This window comes from Schistocerca serialis, chromosome 1, assembly GCF_023864345.2.
Source record: "Schistocerca serialis cubense isolate TAMUIC-IGC-003099 chromosome 1, iqSchSeri2.2, whole genome shotgun sequence".
NCBI classification, from domain to species: Eukaryota; Metazoa; Arthropoda; class Insecta; order Orthoptera; family Acrididae; genus Schistocerca; species Schistocerca serialis.
The window spans coordinates 222078287-222100191 of NC_064638.1; positions in this window are offsets into that span (position 1 = coordinate 222078287).

Below are 21905 nucleotides of genomic sequence, written 5' to 3' on the forward strand. Positions count from 1 at the left end.
TACTAGAAAGAGATGGACCCTCAGGACAGAGCTCTGCAGAATCCCATTCTCTTGGAGCTGGAGTTCCTGTGCGAAGCGCCAATTCGAACCTGGAACATATAGCATGACAGCAAATTCTGGATAAAAATTGGGAGTGGATTCCACAGACCCCTCTTGTGTAAGTTAGCGGTCGTGTGGTATCACCATGTGGCGTCATAACCCTTTTGCAGATTGAAGAAGACAGCTATAAGATGTTGACTTTGGGCAAAAGCTGTTCAGATGGCAGACTTCAGGTAAGCTGGATTATCAGTAGCTGTGGGGTGGCGGAAACCACCCTAGGACAAAGTCGGAAGACATCGAGACTCTAGGAGCCAACACAGCCATCGGATCACCATGCGTTCAAGCAACTTACAGAGAACTTTAGTGAGACTAACTGGGTGACAACTATCCATCTCCAGAAGGTGCTTACCTGGTTTCAATACTCGGACAACGATGCTTGCTCGCCATTGCAATGAGAACCTGCCCTCACTCCAGATGTGGTTAAAGATTGCAAGGACATGACGCTAACAATCCGCTGGTAAATACTTGATCATTTAGTTGTAGATGCAGTCTTGCCCTGGAGCTGTATCTGGGCAACTGGACACTGACGAATTCCCACTCAGTGAATGAAGTGGAGGCTTATATGGCTCCAGGTGGCATGTATTAAAAGATAATTGTTTTCACTTCACCAGCTGTTTTAGGAATCAAAAGACAGGTTGATAAATGTCAGATGCTGAGGCTCAAGCGTAATGTAGAGGAAAATGTTTGACAGCAGTGTCTGGATCAGTGTAGAAAATGCCATTCACGGTAACACCAGATACATCTGAAGGTGTCTGGTATCTGTAGAGAGATATGATATTTGCCCAAACCTGCGAAGGAAAGGTAAATGGTATGGTAGTTGAAATGTACCATTCCCTGTATTATCACTTCTATCATTTTATTAAGTGGTGGATACAGTCACAGAGTCACTTGAAGGTAATGAGGTGCTCCATCGATGGGTAGCACTTATGGTGTTGGAGAGCCCACCTTTGCCTTTGCGATTTAGATGACCACCAAGGTACTGTCTTCCATCGGGGTGGACCCGAGGAACAGGAGATCACTGAATCAGCATCCGAAAGAATGACTGTTGTTGTATGCTCGATGGCCTCATCTATATCTCCGTGCAGCGGGGAGCCAAAGGCGACAAGCAGAGGTGAAAGCACCCCAGTCAACACTAATGAGAGCCCATCTGGGTTGGCATCCAGGGGAGTTATGCTGCAAGAGGGACAGAAAGATTGGGAAGTGGTCACTATCACACAGTTCACTCTACTCTCCACTGGGTGAATGGTAGAAGATAAAGACTGCTGGTGTAAAGATCAATGGCTGAGAAAGTAGCATGCGCCATACTGATATGTGTGACCAATATTTGAGAGGCAAAGGTCAAGTTTTGTCAGTAAGTTTTTAAGGTCTCATTTGCAACCAGTGAGCTTGGTTCCAGCCCACAAAGGGTTATGGGCATTGAAATTACCCAAGATTAGGAAATGTGGAGGGAGCTGAGAAACCACTGCAAGCAGTATGTTCTGAGACACTTCACCATTGGGAGAGAGTTTGCCATTGCAGATGGTAATATCCTGAAATGCCCTTACCCGAACAGCCACAGCCTCCAAAGGCATATTAAGAGGCGCAAGTTTGCCATACAGAGTGTCCAGAACATATGAGCAAACTCAACCTGTCATCCTGTCATAGGCAGCACAATTCTAATTACATCCCTGGTATCCACAAAGTGATGGGGCCTATGTTACTGGAAGCCAAGTTTCCTGAAGGGCAATGCAGAAGGCAGGTGAAGTGCTTAAAAGACGTCATAGCTCACCCATGTAGGGGAAAAATTGCTACAGTTCCAGTGGAGAATAATATTGTCAATGCACAGTGAGGCCATGAAGGCACCTACTAGGTGGGGTTATGCCCTTGGATCACCTGCTGACACTGGTTAAGGAGTTAATGCATCAACACGCACAAGTTCTGAGTTCAATTGTATGGTGCAACCCAGGGCCTCAGAAGCTGCCAGGATCTCTGCCTTAGCCACAGGAGTGGAAAAGATGGCTCTGGTGGCGTGGGGGGCCATCAGAACCACCTCCTTGTTTGAGGACTTCTTCTTGTCTTTCCTCTCCTTAGAGAGGTAATGATGATGATTATGAAGCCCCACAATCAACAGGCTGTGGCGCCTTCTGCTGATGGCTGGTATCTGGTTGTAGACCAGCAGAATCCAGAATCCTTGGAAGGAAGTGTCCCGAGGGACTCCTTCCAAGCGAGAGAAGCCAGAGGAAGGCAATTTGTCTCCAGCTGGAAGAAGGGAGCCAATGTCCCCAGTCGATGGGAAGTCAACAATTCCAAAGTAGATGAGAGAGAAGGAGCAAGATGGGAGCCCCCAACCATCATGGGGTCAGGCTTGGTTGAGAAGTGCCCATAGTAGGAGGAGTAATGGGTGGGAGCACTGTCACCGAAGTGGATGATGTCACCACAGCTGCAGCATAGGACACTGTTATATATGCTGGGTGCAACTGCTGATACTTTTTCCTGGCCTCTTGGTAAATAAGTTTGTCCAGTCCTGTACTTTTGTATTTTTTTTCTCTTCCTGGAAAACAGTTCAACTTGATGAATGGTGCTTTCGACAGATGGGGGGAGTGGCACAAGGAGTCTTCGCAGGCAGCAGCCATCCACAGTCTCTACAGATGGGGCTAGCATTGCAATACGAAGACATGTCCCAGAATTTCAAACACATGAAGCACCACATGAGGGGGGGGGGGGCAATATATGGTCTCACAATGCATCAGTATACTATCACCTTGACCTTTTCAGGCAATGAATCGCCCTCAAAGGCCAAGATGAAGGCACCAGTAGCAACCCTATAGTCCTTTGGCCCTCTATGGACGTGACAGGCAAACTGTACACCCCGTCATTCGAAGTTGGCATGTAGCTTGTCATAAGATTGCAAGAGCAGGTCTCAGTGAAAAATGATGCCCTGAACCATTTGACTACCATGGGGAGTAAGTCACGGGGATGTCACCCAACTTGTTACAACTGAGCAGAGCCCATGACTGGCAGGGAATGCTGTTTCGATCAAAATGGATCCACTTCTCATTTTTGAGATGGCTGCCACTTCCCCATTCTTGTCTTCTATGTTATCCACAAAGAATAAGGGCTTTGTGGCCAAGAAGGAATCCCTATCAGTCCTTATGCCACCTACTCTGAATGGGGGCTCTCCCCGTGGGCGCCAACCAGCCTCAGCAATGGCTACCTGGCCAGTAATCCATTGCTCGTGTCCAATACCCCAGTCACGATGGTCACATACTCCTTGGCGTACCTGCGGAGTTTTCAGCTTCCAGCAATGGGATCCCTATATGGTCAGGGGGTTATCACCCTCCAGGTACTTGAGGACCCTCTCCTACAATGGGATAGCTACGGTGTGGGATTTTGGCTGTATTACCTTATTAAGGGGACGTGTGCAAAGATGGAAAGGCACAAAGCTGGAGGATACACTGCACTGGGCGGCCTTCCCTGCGCAATCCGCACTTCTGGGGAGTTTTGAAAATTGGAGGCAGGTCAAACCCAACAACGGGAACCATGTTTTTATTTAATGAAAAGTTGTAGAAAATCCAGGAAGTGGAAAGTCGAGCCCCATATCATAAACCATGTCCAAGATTGGATTTAGTTTATGCACCAAGAAAATCATCCGATGGAGAGTTAGAGGGCGAAAGGGATTGTGTAAGTACAAGCTTACAGCACGCAAAGGAAGTAATGCTGTAAAGATTGGAGTCCCGTGGTAGCCAAGCACGTACTCACAAAAGACTTATGAGGCCCTTGGAGGGGGGGGGGGGGGGGGGAAAGTCTTCGATGGACAGATATCGAAATCTTCATTACTTTGACTAGAGTGTTTTTTGTTACAAGCGAACGTGGTATAAATTTACTTTATGGATGAAACTTGCAGAGTGGAGACTTTGTCGTGAGAGTCTCATGCTGAGATTGTGTGTAACAACACGCTATGTTCCAGGCAGGCATTTGCGTTACAGCATTAAGAGCGTAACAGACTACGCAGCTTACATTATAACTGTGGTTGATTGGCGCAAACCGTCTCACCATTTGTCATCAGCACGTCGGCTTCCCCGCAGTTTCTCACACTCTCCGTCGTTAAATTCGCGGAGCCCACATGCATAGTTATCACTGAGCGACGGCAGATGACATTTCGGAATACGCTAAGGGGAAGAGTATCGGTTGTAGTAACGAAGTTGCAGTATTGATTTGAATGTATTATGCAGCTCTGCTTTGCAATTATAAACGAGTAACTCCTGTGTCAGGTACAGTTTCAAGGAAAAATTTTGAGAAGTACTTGAGAGTGACTAACATTATAAAAACACACACAGTTGCGGAAAGTTCGTAGCATGTTCTGCAGATAATTTGCATATTTTTTCTTCGAAATTGTGTGTAACGAGTAAGATTACTGGCTACATATGTACAATTTGTTTGTCACTACATGCTGAACTGCACAGTCAAGAGAGTGCTTTCCGGTCCAGCAAGTTCGAAAGCTATCATTTGGGCGCTACCTATCAGCTATTTCTAACTAAATTATTTAACGCATAAAGCACAGATATACAAATATGACCCGCTCGAAATAAATGGCTCTGAGCACTATGGGACTTAACAGCCATTGTCATCAGTCCCCTAGAACTTAGAACTACTTAAACCTAACTAACCTAAGGACAGCACACAACACTCAGCCATCACGAGGCAGAGAAAATCCCTGACCCCGCCGGGAATCGAACCCGGGAACCCGGGCGTGGGAAGCGAGAACGCTACCGCACGACCACGAGATGCGGGCAGCTCGAAATACCTTTTGTATCTGTATATATACAGGATGAGTCACCTAACATTACCGCTGGGTATATTTCGTAAACCACATCAAATACTGACGAATTGATTCCACAGACCGAACGTGAGGAGAGGGGCTAGTGTAATTGGTTAATACAAACCATACAAAAATGCACGGAAGCATGTTTTTTAACACAAACCTACGTTTTTTTAAATGAAACCCCGTTAGATTTGTTAGCACATCTGAACATATAAATAAATACGTAATCAGTGCCGTTTGTTGCATTGTAAAATGTTAATTACATCCGGAGATATTGTTACCTAAAGTTGACGCTTGAGTACCACTCCTCCGCTGTTCAATCGTGTGTATCGGATAGCACCGAATTACGTAGGGATCCAAAGGAAACGGTGATGGACCTTAGGTACAGAAGAGACTGGAACAGCACATTACGTCCACATGCCAACACCTTTTTATTGGTCTTTTTCACTGCCGCACATGTACATTACCATGAGGGGTGAGGTACACGTACACACGTGGTTTCCGTTTTCAATTACGGAGTGGAATAGAGTGTGTCCCGACATGTCAGGCCAATAGATATTCAATGTGGTGGCCATCATTTGCTGCACACAATTGCAATCTCTGGCGTAATGAATGTCGTACACGCCACAGTACATCTGGTGTAATGTCGCCGCAGGCTGCCACAATACGTTGTTTCATATCCTCTGGGGTTGTAGGCACATCACGGTACACATTCTCCTTTAACGTACCCCACAGATAGAAGTCCAGAGGTGTAAGATCAGGAGAACGGGCTGGCCAATTTATGCGTCCTCCACGTCCTATGAAACGCCCGTCGAACATCCTGTCAAGGGTCAGCCTAGTGTTAATTGCGGAATGTGCAGGTGCACCATCATGCTGATACCACATACGTCGACGCGTTGCCAGTGGGACATTGCCGGCCGGTGTGGCCGTGCGGTTAAAGGCGCTTCAGTCTGGAACCGCGTGACCGCTACGGTCGCAGGTTCGAATCCTGCCTCGGGCATGGATGTGTGTGATGTCCTTAGGTTAGTTAGGTTTAATTAGTTCTAAGTTCTAGGCGACTGATGACCTCAGAAGTTGAGTCGCATAGTGCTCAGAGCCATTTGAACCAGTGGGACATTTTCGAGCAACGTTGGCAGATCATTCTGTAGAAACGCGATGTATGTTGCAGCTGTTTGGGCCCCTGCAATGAAGTGAGGACCAGTGAGGTGGTTGCCAATGATTCCGCACCATACATTTACAGTCCACGGTCGCTGTCGCTCTACCTGTCTGAGCCAGCGAGGATTGTCCACGGACCAGTAATGCATGATCCGTAGATTACCCGCCCCGTGGTTTGTGAAACCCGCTTCATCGGTAAACAGGTAGAACTGCAACGCATTCTCTGTTAATTCCCATTGACAGAATTGCACTCGGTGATTAAAGTCATCACCATGTAATTGCTGATGTAGCGACATATGAAACGGGTGAAAGCGGTGACGATGCAGTATGTGCATGACACTACTTTGACCCAGTCCACCGGCTCTCGCAATGTCCCGTGTACTCATGTGTGGGTTCATGGCAACAGCAGCTAACACACCAACTGCACCCGCTTCTCCTGTGACGGGCCTGTTACGGACCCGTTTGCGTGCTACGACCATACCTGTTGCATACAGTTGGCGGTAGATGTTTTGCAATGTGCGGCACGTTGGATGCTCTCTGTCCGGGTACCGTTCTGCATACACCCTGCAGGCTTCAGCTGCATTTCGTCGACACTCGCCATAGATGAGTATCATCTCCACTTCTTCAGAGTTCGAATACACACAGTTCCTACAACACTACACTATCACAGACGTCTGGTAACACGGTGTACTACAGTTGGTCTGCGTGCGGAGACGAATGCAGAATAACAATAGCAGCAAGCGCTACATGCAGACACTGCGACAGCTAGACCAAACCACAACAGTGCACTACAGCCACACTCGTAAACACGGTCGTCATCGTAAACATGTCCCTGCAGATGCTGCTCGCCGACCGTGGCCCGTGTTTGTTACAACACGCAACTGAACGTCGGAGGTTTCAAGCGTCAACTTTAGGTTACAATATCTCCGGATGTAATTAACATTTTACAATGCAACAAACGGCACTGGTTACGTATTTGTTTATATGTTCAGATGTGCTAACAAAACTAACGTGGTTCCGTTTAAAAAAACGTAGGTTTGTGTTAAAAAAACATACTTCCGTGCATTTTTGTATGGTTTATATTAAACAATTACACTCGCCTCTCTCCTCACGTTCGATCTGTGGAATCGGTTCGTCAGTATTTGATGTGGTTTACGAAATATATCCAGCGGTAACGTTAGGTGACTCACCCTGTATACACCGCAAGTTACAGTGCAGCGCGAAGCGGAGGATAGTTCGTACCAACATCGTCTGTTTTCTGTCAACTTCCAACCGCATACTGAGGAACGGAAAAAGTCTATCTATATGCCTCTGTACGCGCCCTCAACACTAACTTTACGCGTGCAGTAGTGGCAGCGTAATAGTCACACAATGTACCATTAGCATCGGTTCTCTAAATTTAACCAACAGGATTTCGATAGGACGTAGCCCTTCTTCCCAAGATCGCCATTTGTGTTATTCGTTCATCCCTCTTACAGCTCCGCATGGACTATCAAGAGTTGTCACTATTCTAGAAGTACGTCCTCTTTTTTCCCTCCAAATACTGTACCGAGCAAGTGGGGGCGGTTGGCTTTAATCAGACTAGTCTGCGGGATAACGGCTGCTTTGTTCTGTTTCATGTCGACAGTACTGTTTTAGGCGGTTTTTAAAGTGCGAGATATTAGATTGATTGTACAGTTTTTTAATAATTCAGAGTTCCCGCCGCTGGATTTCAACTACTCGGCAACTTTTTATACTAAATATCAAGGATGAAAAGAAAAATCCATCTACCGTCCCACGTATTACCTATGATTGCTGACATGAAACATTGCGCTATAACTGACATCGCACTTCAGTAGTTCAAGTACAGCTGGCGCCAGTGTGTTTTCTCTAACAAAATTCTCTATTCAGGCCATTTTGGCGTGACATGCAGAGAATGGGGTACCGCACAACGAATATTGTGCTGTCACTCAGAGATAAAAATTCAACACTCAAAGAATGGAGTTTACCTGTAGTTTACCACCACTGCAAAGAAGTCTTTTTAACATTTATTGAGGCTATCGATTTACATGACCTATTCGACCTATAAATTTAGTATTGGAGGGCAGCGTGGAGGGTAAAAATCGTAGAGGGAGACCAAGAGATGAATACACTAAGCAGATTCAGAAGGATGTAGGTTGCAGTAGGTACTGGGAGATGAAAAAGCTTGCACAGGATAGAGTAGCATGGAGAGCTGCATCAAACCAGTCTCAGGACTGAAGACCACAACAACAACATTCGATTGATGTCTCCAATATGTTGTAGAAATATCTCACAGAAGAAGACTATCTTACTGTATTTAAAAAATTATGATTTTCAGCTTGATGTAAAAACAATGAACAAATCAAGCGAAAAAATAAAAAGGATTATCAGAAAAAGATGCTTTAAATACGAACTATAGATCGCTGGAAAATGAGAAGTAACGAGACGATCTTCAAAAATAAAGAGAAAATATCGGCAGTGATAACAAAGCGAAAATTAATCTTCTTTGGACATCTCTACCGAATGAAGTGATGTCCTTTGTGATACATGGCTCTTAGCATTATGGGACTTAACATCTGAGGTCATCAGCCCCCTAGACTAAGAACTAGTTAAACCTAACTAACCTAAGGACATCACACACATCCATGCCCGAGGCAGGATTCGAACCTGCGACCGTAGCAGAAGTGCGGTTCCGGACTGAAGCGCCTAGAACCGCTCGGCCATAGCGGCCAGCTTGTGATATATGAATTGCATCACTACCACAGGGAATTTTCCCAGATAGATAAAAATATGCAATTATTAAATAACTTTATAAAAAAGGTGTTATGACAGACTTAAACAATTACCGTCCAATTTTTACTGACATGTTTTACAAAATGTTCTAAAAAGGAATGTACCAAACACCAGTTACACACTTAAGTTGAAATAATTTATTTAGCGTATCACAATTTGGATTCCAGAAAGGTTGCTCGGCTGAGAAAGCTATTTATACATTCACTCATCAAATAGTGCAAGCCGTAAATAATAATATATCGCTATCTGGTATTTGTCTGATCCCTCCAACGTGTTTAATTGTGTAGATCATGACAGTCTCTTAGAAAACCTCAAGTTTTATGGAACTGATGACTTTTCACACACCTAATGTAATTGGTCAACAGAACGCAAAAGGTTGTGTCTGTGCGTCTCCGATACGGTAAACATGGTTTGGTACACGTTTTCAGAATACACAGACATCCTTCTCGTGTGCACAGGCATTGAATAGGTCTCGCAGCAAGGTAGACGTAAAGTGACTACAGGTAACCGTCTCATGTAGTACACGTCATCCCGCCCACCTTATTGCATATCAGGACAAGAAACTCTGAGGCTTTTTCTTTCTGTCAGCAGACGTGGACGCGTTACAATCTAAACTGAAACCGTCGTAGAACGGATACGGCCCCGCACATGGATTCATACGCAAAATTATTATGTACTCACTCCCCTCCACAAGTCGTAAAAGTTTGTAACGGGAATTCCCGAACACTCCGTATAAGTCTTCCATTCGCGTTCCGCACGGTCTTGAGAGTATCAACACACACAACGAAGAGCATTTCCATTGCGCGATTAAGACGCGTTGAAAGAAGCGCCTTTTTTCTTCCATAAATCATCTCTGGTGTAGGCCGTTGGCAGGAACACAGCGAGCAGTCAAAATTTCTGTCCATACGTGACGTGGCGCCTGTTCAAACCGCCCACCATCACCAACTGACTCGACAGCTGTAATGCAGCGAACTGCGAAGGACACCTGTTGGTGGGACACATTTTGAGACACCAAGGGATCCCAAATTTTGTATTGGAGCGAAGTGTGGGGGGTAAAAATTCTAGAGAGATGCCAGGCTAGAATAGCATGGAGAGCTCCATCAAGATAGTCTTCGGACTGAAGACCACAACAAAAATAGCTACGTCATGGGCAATAACGCTCTAAATCTGTACCTTCGTTATGCATCAATAAACCCTTATTCCTGGGGAACTTTTGATAACATGCGAAACAAATATTCCCAGGGAATTTCTAGGATGCAGGGCACAAAGGAAATGCATATAGCCGAATCTTCAAGCACTTGGCAGGTCATCTAAACGAGATTTCCAGTTATTATTAAATACAATTATTTTTATGAAATATGTTAAATCACGTATTAAATAGTTGTTTCCATTTTCCTTTTCTGCCTTCTATTATCTTCTGTAATTGAATTGTATCTCTCTCTATACATATATTCGTTTAGTCGGTTCCGACTCTTCGTGACCCCATGAACCAAATCACGCCACTTTTTCCTGTCTTGCACTTTCTCCCATAGACCTTCCAGGTTGGAACACATTGCTTCCGTGATGCCATCGACCCATCTCATACTCTGACGTCCTCTTCTTCTAGTTCCTTCAATCTTCCCCAGCATTAATGTTTTTTCCAGCGAAGCATGCCTTCGCATTGTGTGTCCAAAGTAGGTCAGCTTTTGTTTTAACATTAGAGCTTCCAGGGAGAAATCTGGTTTTATTTGTTCCAATATTGATCTGTTGGTTGTCTTTGCAGTCAATGGAACTCTAAGAAGTTTCCTCCAACACCACAATTCGAAGGAGTCAATTCTTCGCCGTTCAGCCTTTCTAATGGTCTAGGTCTCACATCCATACATCACAACTGGAAAGACCATAGCCCTCACGATACGGATCTTTGTTGCTAGTGTTATATCTCTGGACCTTATAACCTTGTCAAGGTTTGACATCGCCTGTCTACCGAGCAACAGGCGTCTCCTGATTTCATGGCTGCAGTCGCCATCAGCAGAGATCTGGGAACCGAGATAACTGAATGTGGCCACTACCTCCATAGTTTCTCCTGCTGTATCCCACGAATTGGTAGGTGTAGTTGCCATAATTTTCGTTTTCTTCACATTCAGCCTAAGACCAGCCTTTTCACTTTCGTCTTTCACCTTCAGCAAGAGTGTTCTCAATTCTTCTTCACTTCCTGCCAACAAGATCGTATCATCCGCGTACCTGAGGCTGTTTACGTTTATTCCAGCTATTTTAATTCCTCTTTCTCCTTCATCTAGCCTCGCATTCCTCATAACATGTTCTGCATACAGATTGAATAAGTACGGTGACAGTATGCAGGCTTGCCGGACCCCTTTCTGAATCTTTATCCATTTCGTTGTTCCACACATAGTTCTCACCGTGGCTTCTTGATCAAGGTATAGACTCCGTATCAGATGAATGAGGTGATCTGATACACCCATGTTTTTCAGTACGTTCCATAATTTGTTGTGATCGACGCAGTCAAAGGCTTTGGCGTAGTCAATAAAGCAGAGGTACACATGTCTCTGGAATTCTCTTGCCTTTTCCATAATCCACGGAATGTTAGCCATTTTATCTCTAGTTCCTCTTCCTTTCCTAAATCCAGCTTGTTCTTCTGGTAGCTCTCGATCTAGATATTGGCGAAGTCTATTTTGTAAGATTTTCAACATGACGTGAGATAAGTGCGATTGTTCGGTAATCTGAGCATTCTTTAGAACTTCTCTTCTTTGGAATGGGGATGAATACTGATCTATTTCAGTCTTCTGGCCACTGCTGCGTGATCCATATTTTTTGACATACTGAGTGCAGCACTTTCACTGCATCCTTGCCAGTGACTTTAAACAATTCTGCTGGTATTTCATCATGTCCACTAGTTTTGTTATCAGCCATATTTTCAAGGGCCCACTGGATTTCGCTCTCCAAAATATCTGGCTCTAGTTCTAAACTAACATTAACATCAACAGTAAGAGCCCTGTCATTATGCAGTTCTTTCTTGTATAGGTCTTCTACATATTCTGCCCATCTTTCCTTAACATCCTCTGATTCACTCAGATCTTTCCGACTCGCAAGTAGCCGAAGTGGCGTCAACTAAACAGGACTTGCAATACGGCGGCCGAACTTCCCCGCATGGGACCTCCCGGCCAACAATGCCATACGATCATTTTTTTTCCCGTTTCTATCTTTTATCATTCCAATTTTTGCCTGGAATTTTCCTTTAATTTCTCTAATTTTCTTATAAAGATCTCTTGTCTTCCCCATTCCGTTACTATCTTCAACTTCCTTGCACTGTTCATTAAAGAACATATTTTTATCTCTTCTAGCTAATTTCTGAAAATCTTTATTTAATTCAAACATAGCTGATCTATCTCTCTTGATTTTTGCTTTCCTTCGCTCTTGTGCAACTTGCAATATTCATCAAGTTTTAATTGTCAGCTTAAAAATAAAACAGCTGCGACCATGACTCTGCTTGGTGTTAGACTCTTGCTACATATCCACCCTTCAAGGCGACACGCATTTTTCTCATCGATGGATGAGTTGGGTTGTGTTGTTTGGGGAAGGAGACCAGATAGCGAGGTCATGGGTCTCATCGGACACTAGGGAAGGTCGGGGAAGGAAGTCGGCCATGCCCTTTTAAAGGAACCATTCCGGCATTTGCCAGGAGCGATTTAGGGAAATAACGGAAAACCTAAATCAGGATGGCCGGACGCGGGATTGAACCGTCGTCCTCCCGAATGCGAGTCCAGTGTCTAACCCATCGATGGATGACTAGGCTGAAACCTTGGTTGTAGAAGTATGCATGTTGGCGGTCCGCATCGAGAATCCCGTCTTCGACATGTTGGAAATGCAAGATACAGATTAAGATAAACCGAAGAAAGGAGGAAGTAAAGAGGAGTAGCAGAAATGAGAATAGCGAGAAACTTAACATGAAAATTGGGGATCACGAAGTAGTCATATTTAATTAATTCTCCTAACCTGAACCGAATAACCCATGATAGACGCTACAAGGACGACATAAAAAGCACATCACTGCATGAAAAGAGGGCATTCCTGGCGAAGAGAAGTCTAGTGATGTAAAACATAGGTCTTAACTTGAGGAAGAAATTTCTGAGAATGCACGTTTGGAGCACAGAATAGTATGGTAGTGAATCATGGACAGTGGGTAAATCAGAAAGGAAGACAATCGAAGAATTTGAATTGTGTGGCTACAGAAGAATGTTGAAAATTAGGTGGACTGATAAGGCAAACAATGTGATTGTCCGTAGAATCAGCAACAAAAGGAACTTAGGGAGAAATATGATAAGGAGAAGGGACAGGATGATATGTAAAGTACACCAGCTGCAAGATGCAATCGATACTTCACTGCCCGGTAACAATGACGATGTTAACGATGACAGTGCCACTAAAGCAGAGTTAGTAAACACGGTTTTCGGAAATTCCTTTACCAAAGAAGATGAAGTAAATACTCCAGAATTCCAGTCGAGAACAACATGAACTTAAAAATAGATATCCTCGGTCTAGCGAAGGAGCTTAAATAACTTAATAAAGGCAAGGCGTCCTGTCCAGATTGTATACTAGTCAGGTCCCTTTCAGAGTGTGATGATAAAATAGCTCCATGCTTAACAATCGTAGACAACCCCTCCCTCGTCGAAATATCCGTACCTAAAGTCTGGAAAGTTGCACAAGTCACAAATATACCCAAGAAATGAAATAGGAGTAATCCGCTGAATTACAGACCCCACTATCGTCGATTTTCAGCAGGATTTTGGAACATGTGCTGTGTTCAAACATTATGAATTACCTCGAAGGAAACGATTTATTGAGAGATAGCCAACGGGATTCAGAAAATATCAATCTCATATAACACTAATAGCTCTTTGCTTTCACGAAGCATTGAGTGCTAATAACAGGAATGTCAAATTGATTCAATATTTTTATATTTTCACAAGAGTTTTGATATCGTAGCTCACAAGTGACTTGAAATGAAATTGTGTGCCTATGGACGGTCGTCTCAGTTTAGCGACTGGATTCCCTGTCAGAACGTTCACAGTTATATTAATTTACGGAAAGTAATAGAGTAACACAGAATTAATAGCAGGCGTTCCCCAAGGAAGTGTAATGCGCCATCTACTGTCCCTGTTCTCTACACGAATTACGTAGGTGACAATCTGAGCAGCCCTCTTAGATTGTTCCAGATGATGCTGTCATTTACCATTCTTCAGACCATTAAAGCCAATTGGAAAATGGTTTAGACAAGGTATATGTATGCTGTGTGTTACGACTAGACAAAACTACTTTCGTCTGGCCATAACTGTGGGTTCTTTGATTGCTCTACGAGAAGGCCAGTCAAACTAGAAGACATGAAATATTAGTTCTCATTATTACATAAATGAATAAAAGATTCATCTTACTTTGACCCACTTCTTTGCCACAGAACACTAGATAATTTGCAACTGTCGTTGGCTAGCAAAGCATCAGTTTATTTACTTATAAACAATCTGTTCTCTTGATGTACGATGTTCAAAACTGACTAAAGTAAAAGTTCATCGGAAAGCTTAACTCGTTGGTCCTACACCAAGATGCTGACTCCTTCATATGATGTCACGAGCTGGGTAGACCTCTCGCACGCTCGACAGTCGACACTATAATGACCTCGGCTTGAGGGCGTTGCTATGATGAGAGGGAGACATGGTCTTCAGAAGTGCCTCCCATTGGTTGTCGCGGATTCGGGCGAGCTCTTGTTTATGTCGGTGGTCAATTCACATTGCCGCCTTTGGTGTGGCACCGCTATCTCTGGACGATACCACAATGCGAAAAGTGACAATTGACTCTAAATAATGAAAAGTGTAAAGTCGTCCACATGAGTAATAAAAGGAGCTCTAAATCTCGGTTATACGGTATATCACACGAACCTAAAGACTGCAAATCCAATTAAATACTTAGGGGTTGCGATTACGAATAACTTATCTATCACGCATATAATCATATAATGTTTTGGGGAAAACAAACCAAAGTGATTTATTGGCACGACACCTAGAACATGCAACAGATCTACTAAAGACGTCTACTAATTTAAAGGAACCCTTTACAATACACTACTTCGCCCTCTTATGGAGTATTGCTGTGTGGCTTGAGATCCACATCAGATAGGATTGACGGAGGACATCGAAAAATTTTAAACGGGCGTAGCTCGTTATGTATTATCGCAAAATAGGGGAGATAGTGCCACGGATATGATAGGCGAATTGGTGTGGCTGTCATTAAAACAAAAGCGTTCTTTGTTGCGTCAGGATCTTCTCATTAAATTTCAATAACCAACCTCCTCCCAAGTGTGAAAATATTTTGTTGGTGCCAACCTGTATAGTGACAAATGATGATCATAATAAAATAAAAGAAATCAGAGATCGCACGGAAAGGTTTAAGTGTTCGTCTTTCCCGCGCGCTATATAACTATATTAGTTTACGCTTTTATAGTTCGTGTGAAAGTGTTCTGGACATCAAAATGGAGGCAGACAGATACGAAAAAAGCCGCCTATACTGTCGCAGTAAGTAAAAACTAAATTTACATCCATATCGACAGATAAGCTATAGTCATGGCGATACATTAAAGTGTGACCCATCTTTCTGCCATAGAACCAGCACCCAGCATTATGCTATTACCAGTAATGATGTAACTTCCCGGATCCTTCCGAAATCATCTGAAGATGAACCTGAAAGGGATCGAAAACCGGTTCATGTAATAAAGCATTATTATTGAAAAAAAGTGACTGGTTGCAGTTGTGTATAACTTATTTACATTTAATATACAGTCACGGTTCTAAAATATCCGTAATGGATAAGCATAATCTGAAACGACTTTGTTTTTGGAGATAATTAAAAATCCGACTATCCCAGCGTATTTATTAAATTTGTGAATAATGGTGGGAATTATTGTAATATTTTCTTGTCTTCGTATTGACCAACTAGGATCACGTAACAGTGATCTTCTCCTTTGTTGTTGTTCTCCTCCCCATGCGGTCCTTTCCACTCTTCCGCCCTCAAAGCCCTCCGAATTATTTTATTCTTAAAAAGATTTCGTTCTGTTATTTCCGATTTCTTGATGTTTCGTCCTCGTTCTTTTCTCATTTGTGCAATTCATACTGTGCTTTGTTAATTGTCAGACATTCTATGTTATTGGGCAAACGATCAAAAAATTTTTATTGCAGCATATTTAAATCCTCTCAGAACCAGTGACAGCTTTAACAATGGATAATAAAGGTCGCTGTATCATCTAATGTTGAAGATATGAACATCACTGTTCTTCTCAAGTTGTGATGGATTATTTATGAAGAATTTCATTAGCGAATTTATGTATTGTGGTGGCGCAGTTAAAATGCCTAGCTCCTCATAGAGGTACGTACCTGATGGTGGGTGAACACGCATTGTTCTTACTGCTCGCTTTCTTAAAGGATCAGAAGTACAGCCTGGAGGTTTGTCCCGACAGCTGTGTTGCAAAAGAAACAACTTCACTTAAAAGAGGATCTGTGGCTGAGATCCATATAAAAAAACATGATTTTTTTTAGAGCATAATCAATTGCTAGAGCTTCTTTCTCTATCTGAGAATAACACGGTTGCACTGACTTTAAAGTTTTACAGGCATATGCAATAGGATGTGCTGATCTGTCTGCATATTTATGGGCAAGGATGGTACCAAGGCCAAACTGAGATGCATTTGTGGCTAATACAAGGTGCTGCCCTGGCTGAAAAGTGACCAAACCAGGGGCCGACTGCAGCGTAGATTTCAATAACTTCAATACCTAGTCATAAGCTGGGGACCATTGGAAAGGGACATCTTTATGTAATAATGCATGGAGTGGTTCTGCCACAGTAGCAGTGTCTGGTATGAATTTATGGTAGCATGCAATTTTGCATAATTCTACTTTTACTTGAGCTCATAAAGTTACTGGTATTAGGCAGACCCAGAAAAAATGGGGGCAGGCAGGCCATTGCATCATAATGTGAACTGAAATTCTACTGCACAACTCAGTCTCTAAGGAAATAAAGAGGAAACTTCAGCACAATGAGCACCTAATTGTAGATGTAACTTGATCAGAAACCAAATGCAGTTTGTCACTGACAGGTAATCCAGAAAGTTCAAAAGCGTCCAAACCAAACAGATTTTCAGTGTAAGTATTGTCCACAAGTGGGGATGTTAATGAACCAACCACAGCCTTATAAGTCACAGGAATCTGTTTTTTGTTATAACTCACCAGCGTTTATGACACTGGAGCCAGAGGGGGAGAACCCAAATCCACATAAGTTTTAGAATTCCTTGATGGACCTGGGATGTAGCAACACACTAGCATCAGTATACTGGCACAATAGTTTAATGCCAGCACACAACATTTCAAAACTGTAATAAATAATATGTTGTTGAAAAAACTGTGTCTTGTCCAAATTGTTTTTTAGTCCTGCAGATTGTAAAACAGAAATCAGAGCATAAAGCAACTGCAAATGATCATCTGTAGAGGCATCAAACACTACTATGTCACCTAAATAGTTGATGCAGCCTGGAACTGATGCAATAAGTTGCTCTAAAAAGCCTTTAAAAATAGCTGGTGCACTTGCCACATCAAAGCCAAATGGTGGTATTGATAAAGCCAGACGGAGTATTGATAACTAGAAGGTGTTTAGATTCCTCGTCTAGCGGCAGCTGTAAATGGACATTTGCAAAGTCAGTCACTCAAAAATAATGGGCCCCCAATAATTTTGCTAACAGGTCATCAGAGTGCGTTAAAAGAGAAGTATCAGTGATTGTGCATTAATTGATTTTTAAAAATCACCACAGAGGTGTAATTTACCTATAGTTTTTTTTCTAATTCCAGTGGTAATGATTATTCACTGAAAGAAATAGGTTGAATAACAACAAAGGATTGAAGATGATCTAATTCTGCTTTACTTGATACCGTAAGTTTACCAGTAGTGGGTGGGCCGAGAAAAATCGGGGGCTGGCAGACCGTTTCATTGTAATATGACCCTGAAATTCTATTGCATGACCCAGTTCTTGAGAAAATGAAGAGGAAAATGCGGCACAGTGAGCACTTAACTGTTGGTGGAACTTGATCAGAAACCAAACACACTTTGTCATTGGTGGAGAATCCAGAAAGTTTAAAAGTGTCCAAATCAAACAGATTTTCAGTGTAAGTATTGTCCACAATTAGGAATGTTACTGGACCAACCACCTCCTTGTAAGTCACAGGAATCTGTTGTTTGTTATAACTCATCAGCCTTTGTAACACTAGAGCCAGAGGGGGAAAACCTAAATCCACATAAATTTGAGAATTCACCAATGTATCTGCTGCATCCACGCCCACTTGCATTCTCAGTAGTTTTTAAACACATACACTTCAGTGTATAACTTCCAAGGAGACAGCATCACTGCCGACACACTGTTCACATCCTTGTTCATGTCATGCTCACTGAGTCTTGGTAGAGAGTTACAGACAGAAGAAATGTGCCCCTTTCTATAGCACCTATTACATGTTGCTGAGCATTTCCACTCATGTTGTGTGAAATAGTATGGGCATGAAGGCAGTGAAGTACAATGTTGTTGCTGTCATGATGTGACCTCTTGTTGTCACCTATATGACACACAGATGTCTGATGGACAGCTGCAATAGCTTCTGTTCTCTTGTGAACTGACTGAAGGCCGGGAGGGGTAATAGGACCTGATTTCTGAAACTTTGGACCAAGCTTTTAACTGACTATCTGCAGTCCACAAAATGTCAAATGACTGAGCGATGTTTAATACTTCTGTAAGCATAGGATTTTCACACTGCAGAGCTCACTCTAAAATTTTGCTGTCGGGAGCAAGATGTATGATTGCATTTTGAACAATTTGATCTGCACAGGATTCCTCATGAATATTTGTCACAAAATTACAATGATAACTAAGTCCATGTAGTTCTACTGCTCGTGCCCTGTATGAGTGTTTTGGCAACAGCAAAACTCCACACGAGCAGCAGTAATACGAGTACGTTTACAGTGGTAGGTAGAAAGTAACTCACACACCTGATTGAAAGAAAGAGTTGAAGATTCTTGTAAGGCTGTGAGCTGACACAACTGAGACACACAAGGTGAGGTCTACGACAAAAAAAGAGCCTTGCACAAGTTTCATCCCAGTCTCCCGCTGCATTGTCATGTGCAGTGAACTGCGGCGGATATTTTGTTAGCAGGGCTGTACATTGCAACAATTTAGCCATTAAACTGGAAATAGCAACTGTCAGAGCCTGTTGTTGCTCAAGAAGAGATTTAAGCACTGCCTCCATAGAAATTAAACTCAATGCTATTGAAGTGGAATATGCGGATTCAAATATGGTACTCATTGCCAAAGTGTTCTAACCCAAGAACACTATAACTTTATTACATGAAAAAGCATAAACACATGAGAGACAAAATACATACAATAGTTAACATACAAGTGGCAGGTGGAGTCTTGCACTCTGGCGTGTATAGTCGTTAATTTTAACAGGGTCACAGCTGGAAGGCTGCTTACGCAACTGTTGTCATACTAGCAGGCCAGGTGGTCTCTAGTGAGAAAGTCCAGCACAAACTTCACAACTATCACATGTGAACTATGAAGTGGCACACACACAAGTTTTGTAGTTACAGTCGTAACCCTGGACACCTACACTGTGTGTTACTGCAAGACAGTCAGAACTAAATTTTGTGTTACATTATTATTAGTGACATGTTTATGTGATTAGTACAAAGTGATATGTTCTTGAACGGACCTTGAGGAGACAAAGTGGGTTCCAAGTAAAAAAAAATATAGGGTGATATTTAAAAAAGATGTAACAAACAAAGCTATAAGAAAGGCAATCATGCTGGTTGATGTCCATCTGATAGATAAACAATATTTACTTCATACTTCTCTTATTTTGCTTTAAGACAACAAATTAATTAGGATGGTCAAAGTAAATGAGACACTGTGCATAAAGAAGTATTAACATTCATGTATGTCAATTCAAATGTTGCATATAACAAACAACAATCTGGAGTGTCCTGGAATCACAGTGATATGACTGAATATCAAATGAGTTATAATTATTTACACTTTTTTATTTCAGAATTAATGTACTGAAAAAATGGCTTATGATGATATTTTGAACTACTTGGGAGAGTCTGGACGTTACCAAAAGAGTATTTATATCTTCCTCAGTTTGCCTGTGATATTTTGTGCTACACACGAAGTGGCAAATGTTTTCCTACAAGCTAAAACAAAACATAGGTGAGTGCTCTCATACTTATTTACCTATCATTGTGTACAAATGTTAACTCCTTGAAGTCTTTTTTTCCCACCTTCACTACTTTTTGAGAGAAGAGAAATATTGGTAATGATGAAGTACACTACTGGCCATTAAAATTGCTACACCAAGAAGAAATGCAGATGATAAACAGGTATTCATTGGACAAATATATTATACTAGAGCTGACATGTGATTACATTTTCACGCAATTTGGGTGCACAGATCCTGAGAAATCAATACCCAGAACAACCACCTCTGGCCGTAATAACGGCCTTGATACGCCTGGGCATTGAGTCAAACAGAGCTTGGATGATGTGCACAGGTACAGCTGCCCATGCAGCTTCAACATAATACCACAGTTCATCATGAGTAGTGACTGGCATATTGTGACGAGCCAGTTGCTCGGCAACCATTGACCAGACGTTTTCAATTGGTGAGAGATCTGGAGAATGTGCTGGCCAGGGCAGCAGTTGAACATTTTCTATATCAAGACAGGCCCGTACAGGACCTGCAACATGCGGTCATGCATTATCCTGCTGAAATGTAGGGTTTTGCAGGGATCGAATGAAGGGTAGAGCCATGGGTCGTAACAAATCTGAAATGTAACGTCTACTGTTCAAAGTGCTGTCAATGCGAACAAAAGGTGACCGAGACGTGTAACCAATGGCACCCCTTACCATCACTCTGGGTTATACGCCAGTACGGCGATGACGAATACATGCTTCCAATGTGCGTTCACCGCGATGTCGCCAAACACAGATGCGACCATCGTGATGCTGTAAACAGAACCTGCATTCATCCGAAAAAATGACGTTTTGCCATTCTTGCACCCAGGTTCGTCATTGAGTACACCATCGCAGGTACTCCTATATGTGATGCGGCGTCAAGGGTAACCACAGCCATGGTCTCCGAGTTGATAGTCCATGCTGCACCCAGCACCCAGGTTCGTCATTGAGTACACCATCGCAGGTACTCCTATCTGTGATGCGGCGTCAAGGGTAACCACAGCCATGGTCTCCGAGTTGATAGTCCATGCTGCTGCAAATGTCATCAAACTGTTCGTGCAGATGGTTGTTGTCTTGCAAACGTCCCCATCTGTTGACTCAGGGATCGAGATGTGGCTGCATGTTCCATCATAGCCATGCAGATAAGATGCCTGTCATCTCAACTGCTAGTGATATGAGGCCGTTGGGATCCAGCACAGCGTTCGGTATTACCCTCCTGAACCCACCAATTCCATATTCTGCTAACAGTCATTGGATCTCGACCAACACGAGCAGCAATGTTGCGATTCGATAAACCGCAATCGCGATAGGCTACAATCTGACCTTTATCAAAGTCAGAAACATGATGGTACACATTTCTCCTCCTTACACGAGGCATCACAACAACGTTTCACCAGGCAATGCCGGTAAGCTGCTGTTTGTGTATGAGAAATCGGTTGGAAACTTTCCTCATGTCAGCACATTGTAGGTGTCGCTACTGGCACCAACCTTGTGTGAATACTCTTAAAAAGCTAATCATTTGCATATCACAGCATCTTCTTCCTGTTGATTAAATTTTGCATCTGTAGCATGTCATCTTCATGGTGTAGCAATTTTAATTGCCAGTAGTGTATATACTGTGAAGCTGCTGGTGAAATACCAAGTTTTGTGAAGAGATGTAAGCAGAACATTCTAGGGCTAACACCATACATCACACTTCACACTTCTGTGTTCAGAAAATACTTTCCCTGTGCATTGTTTTTTCCTACA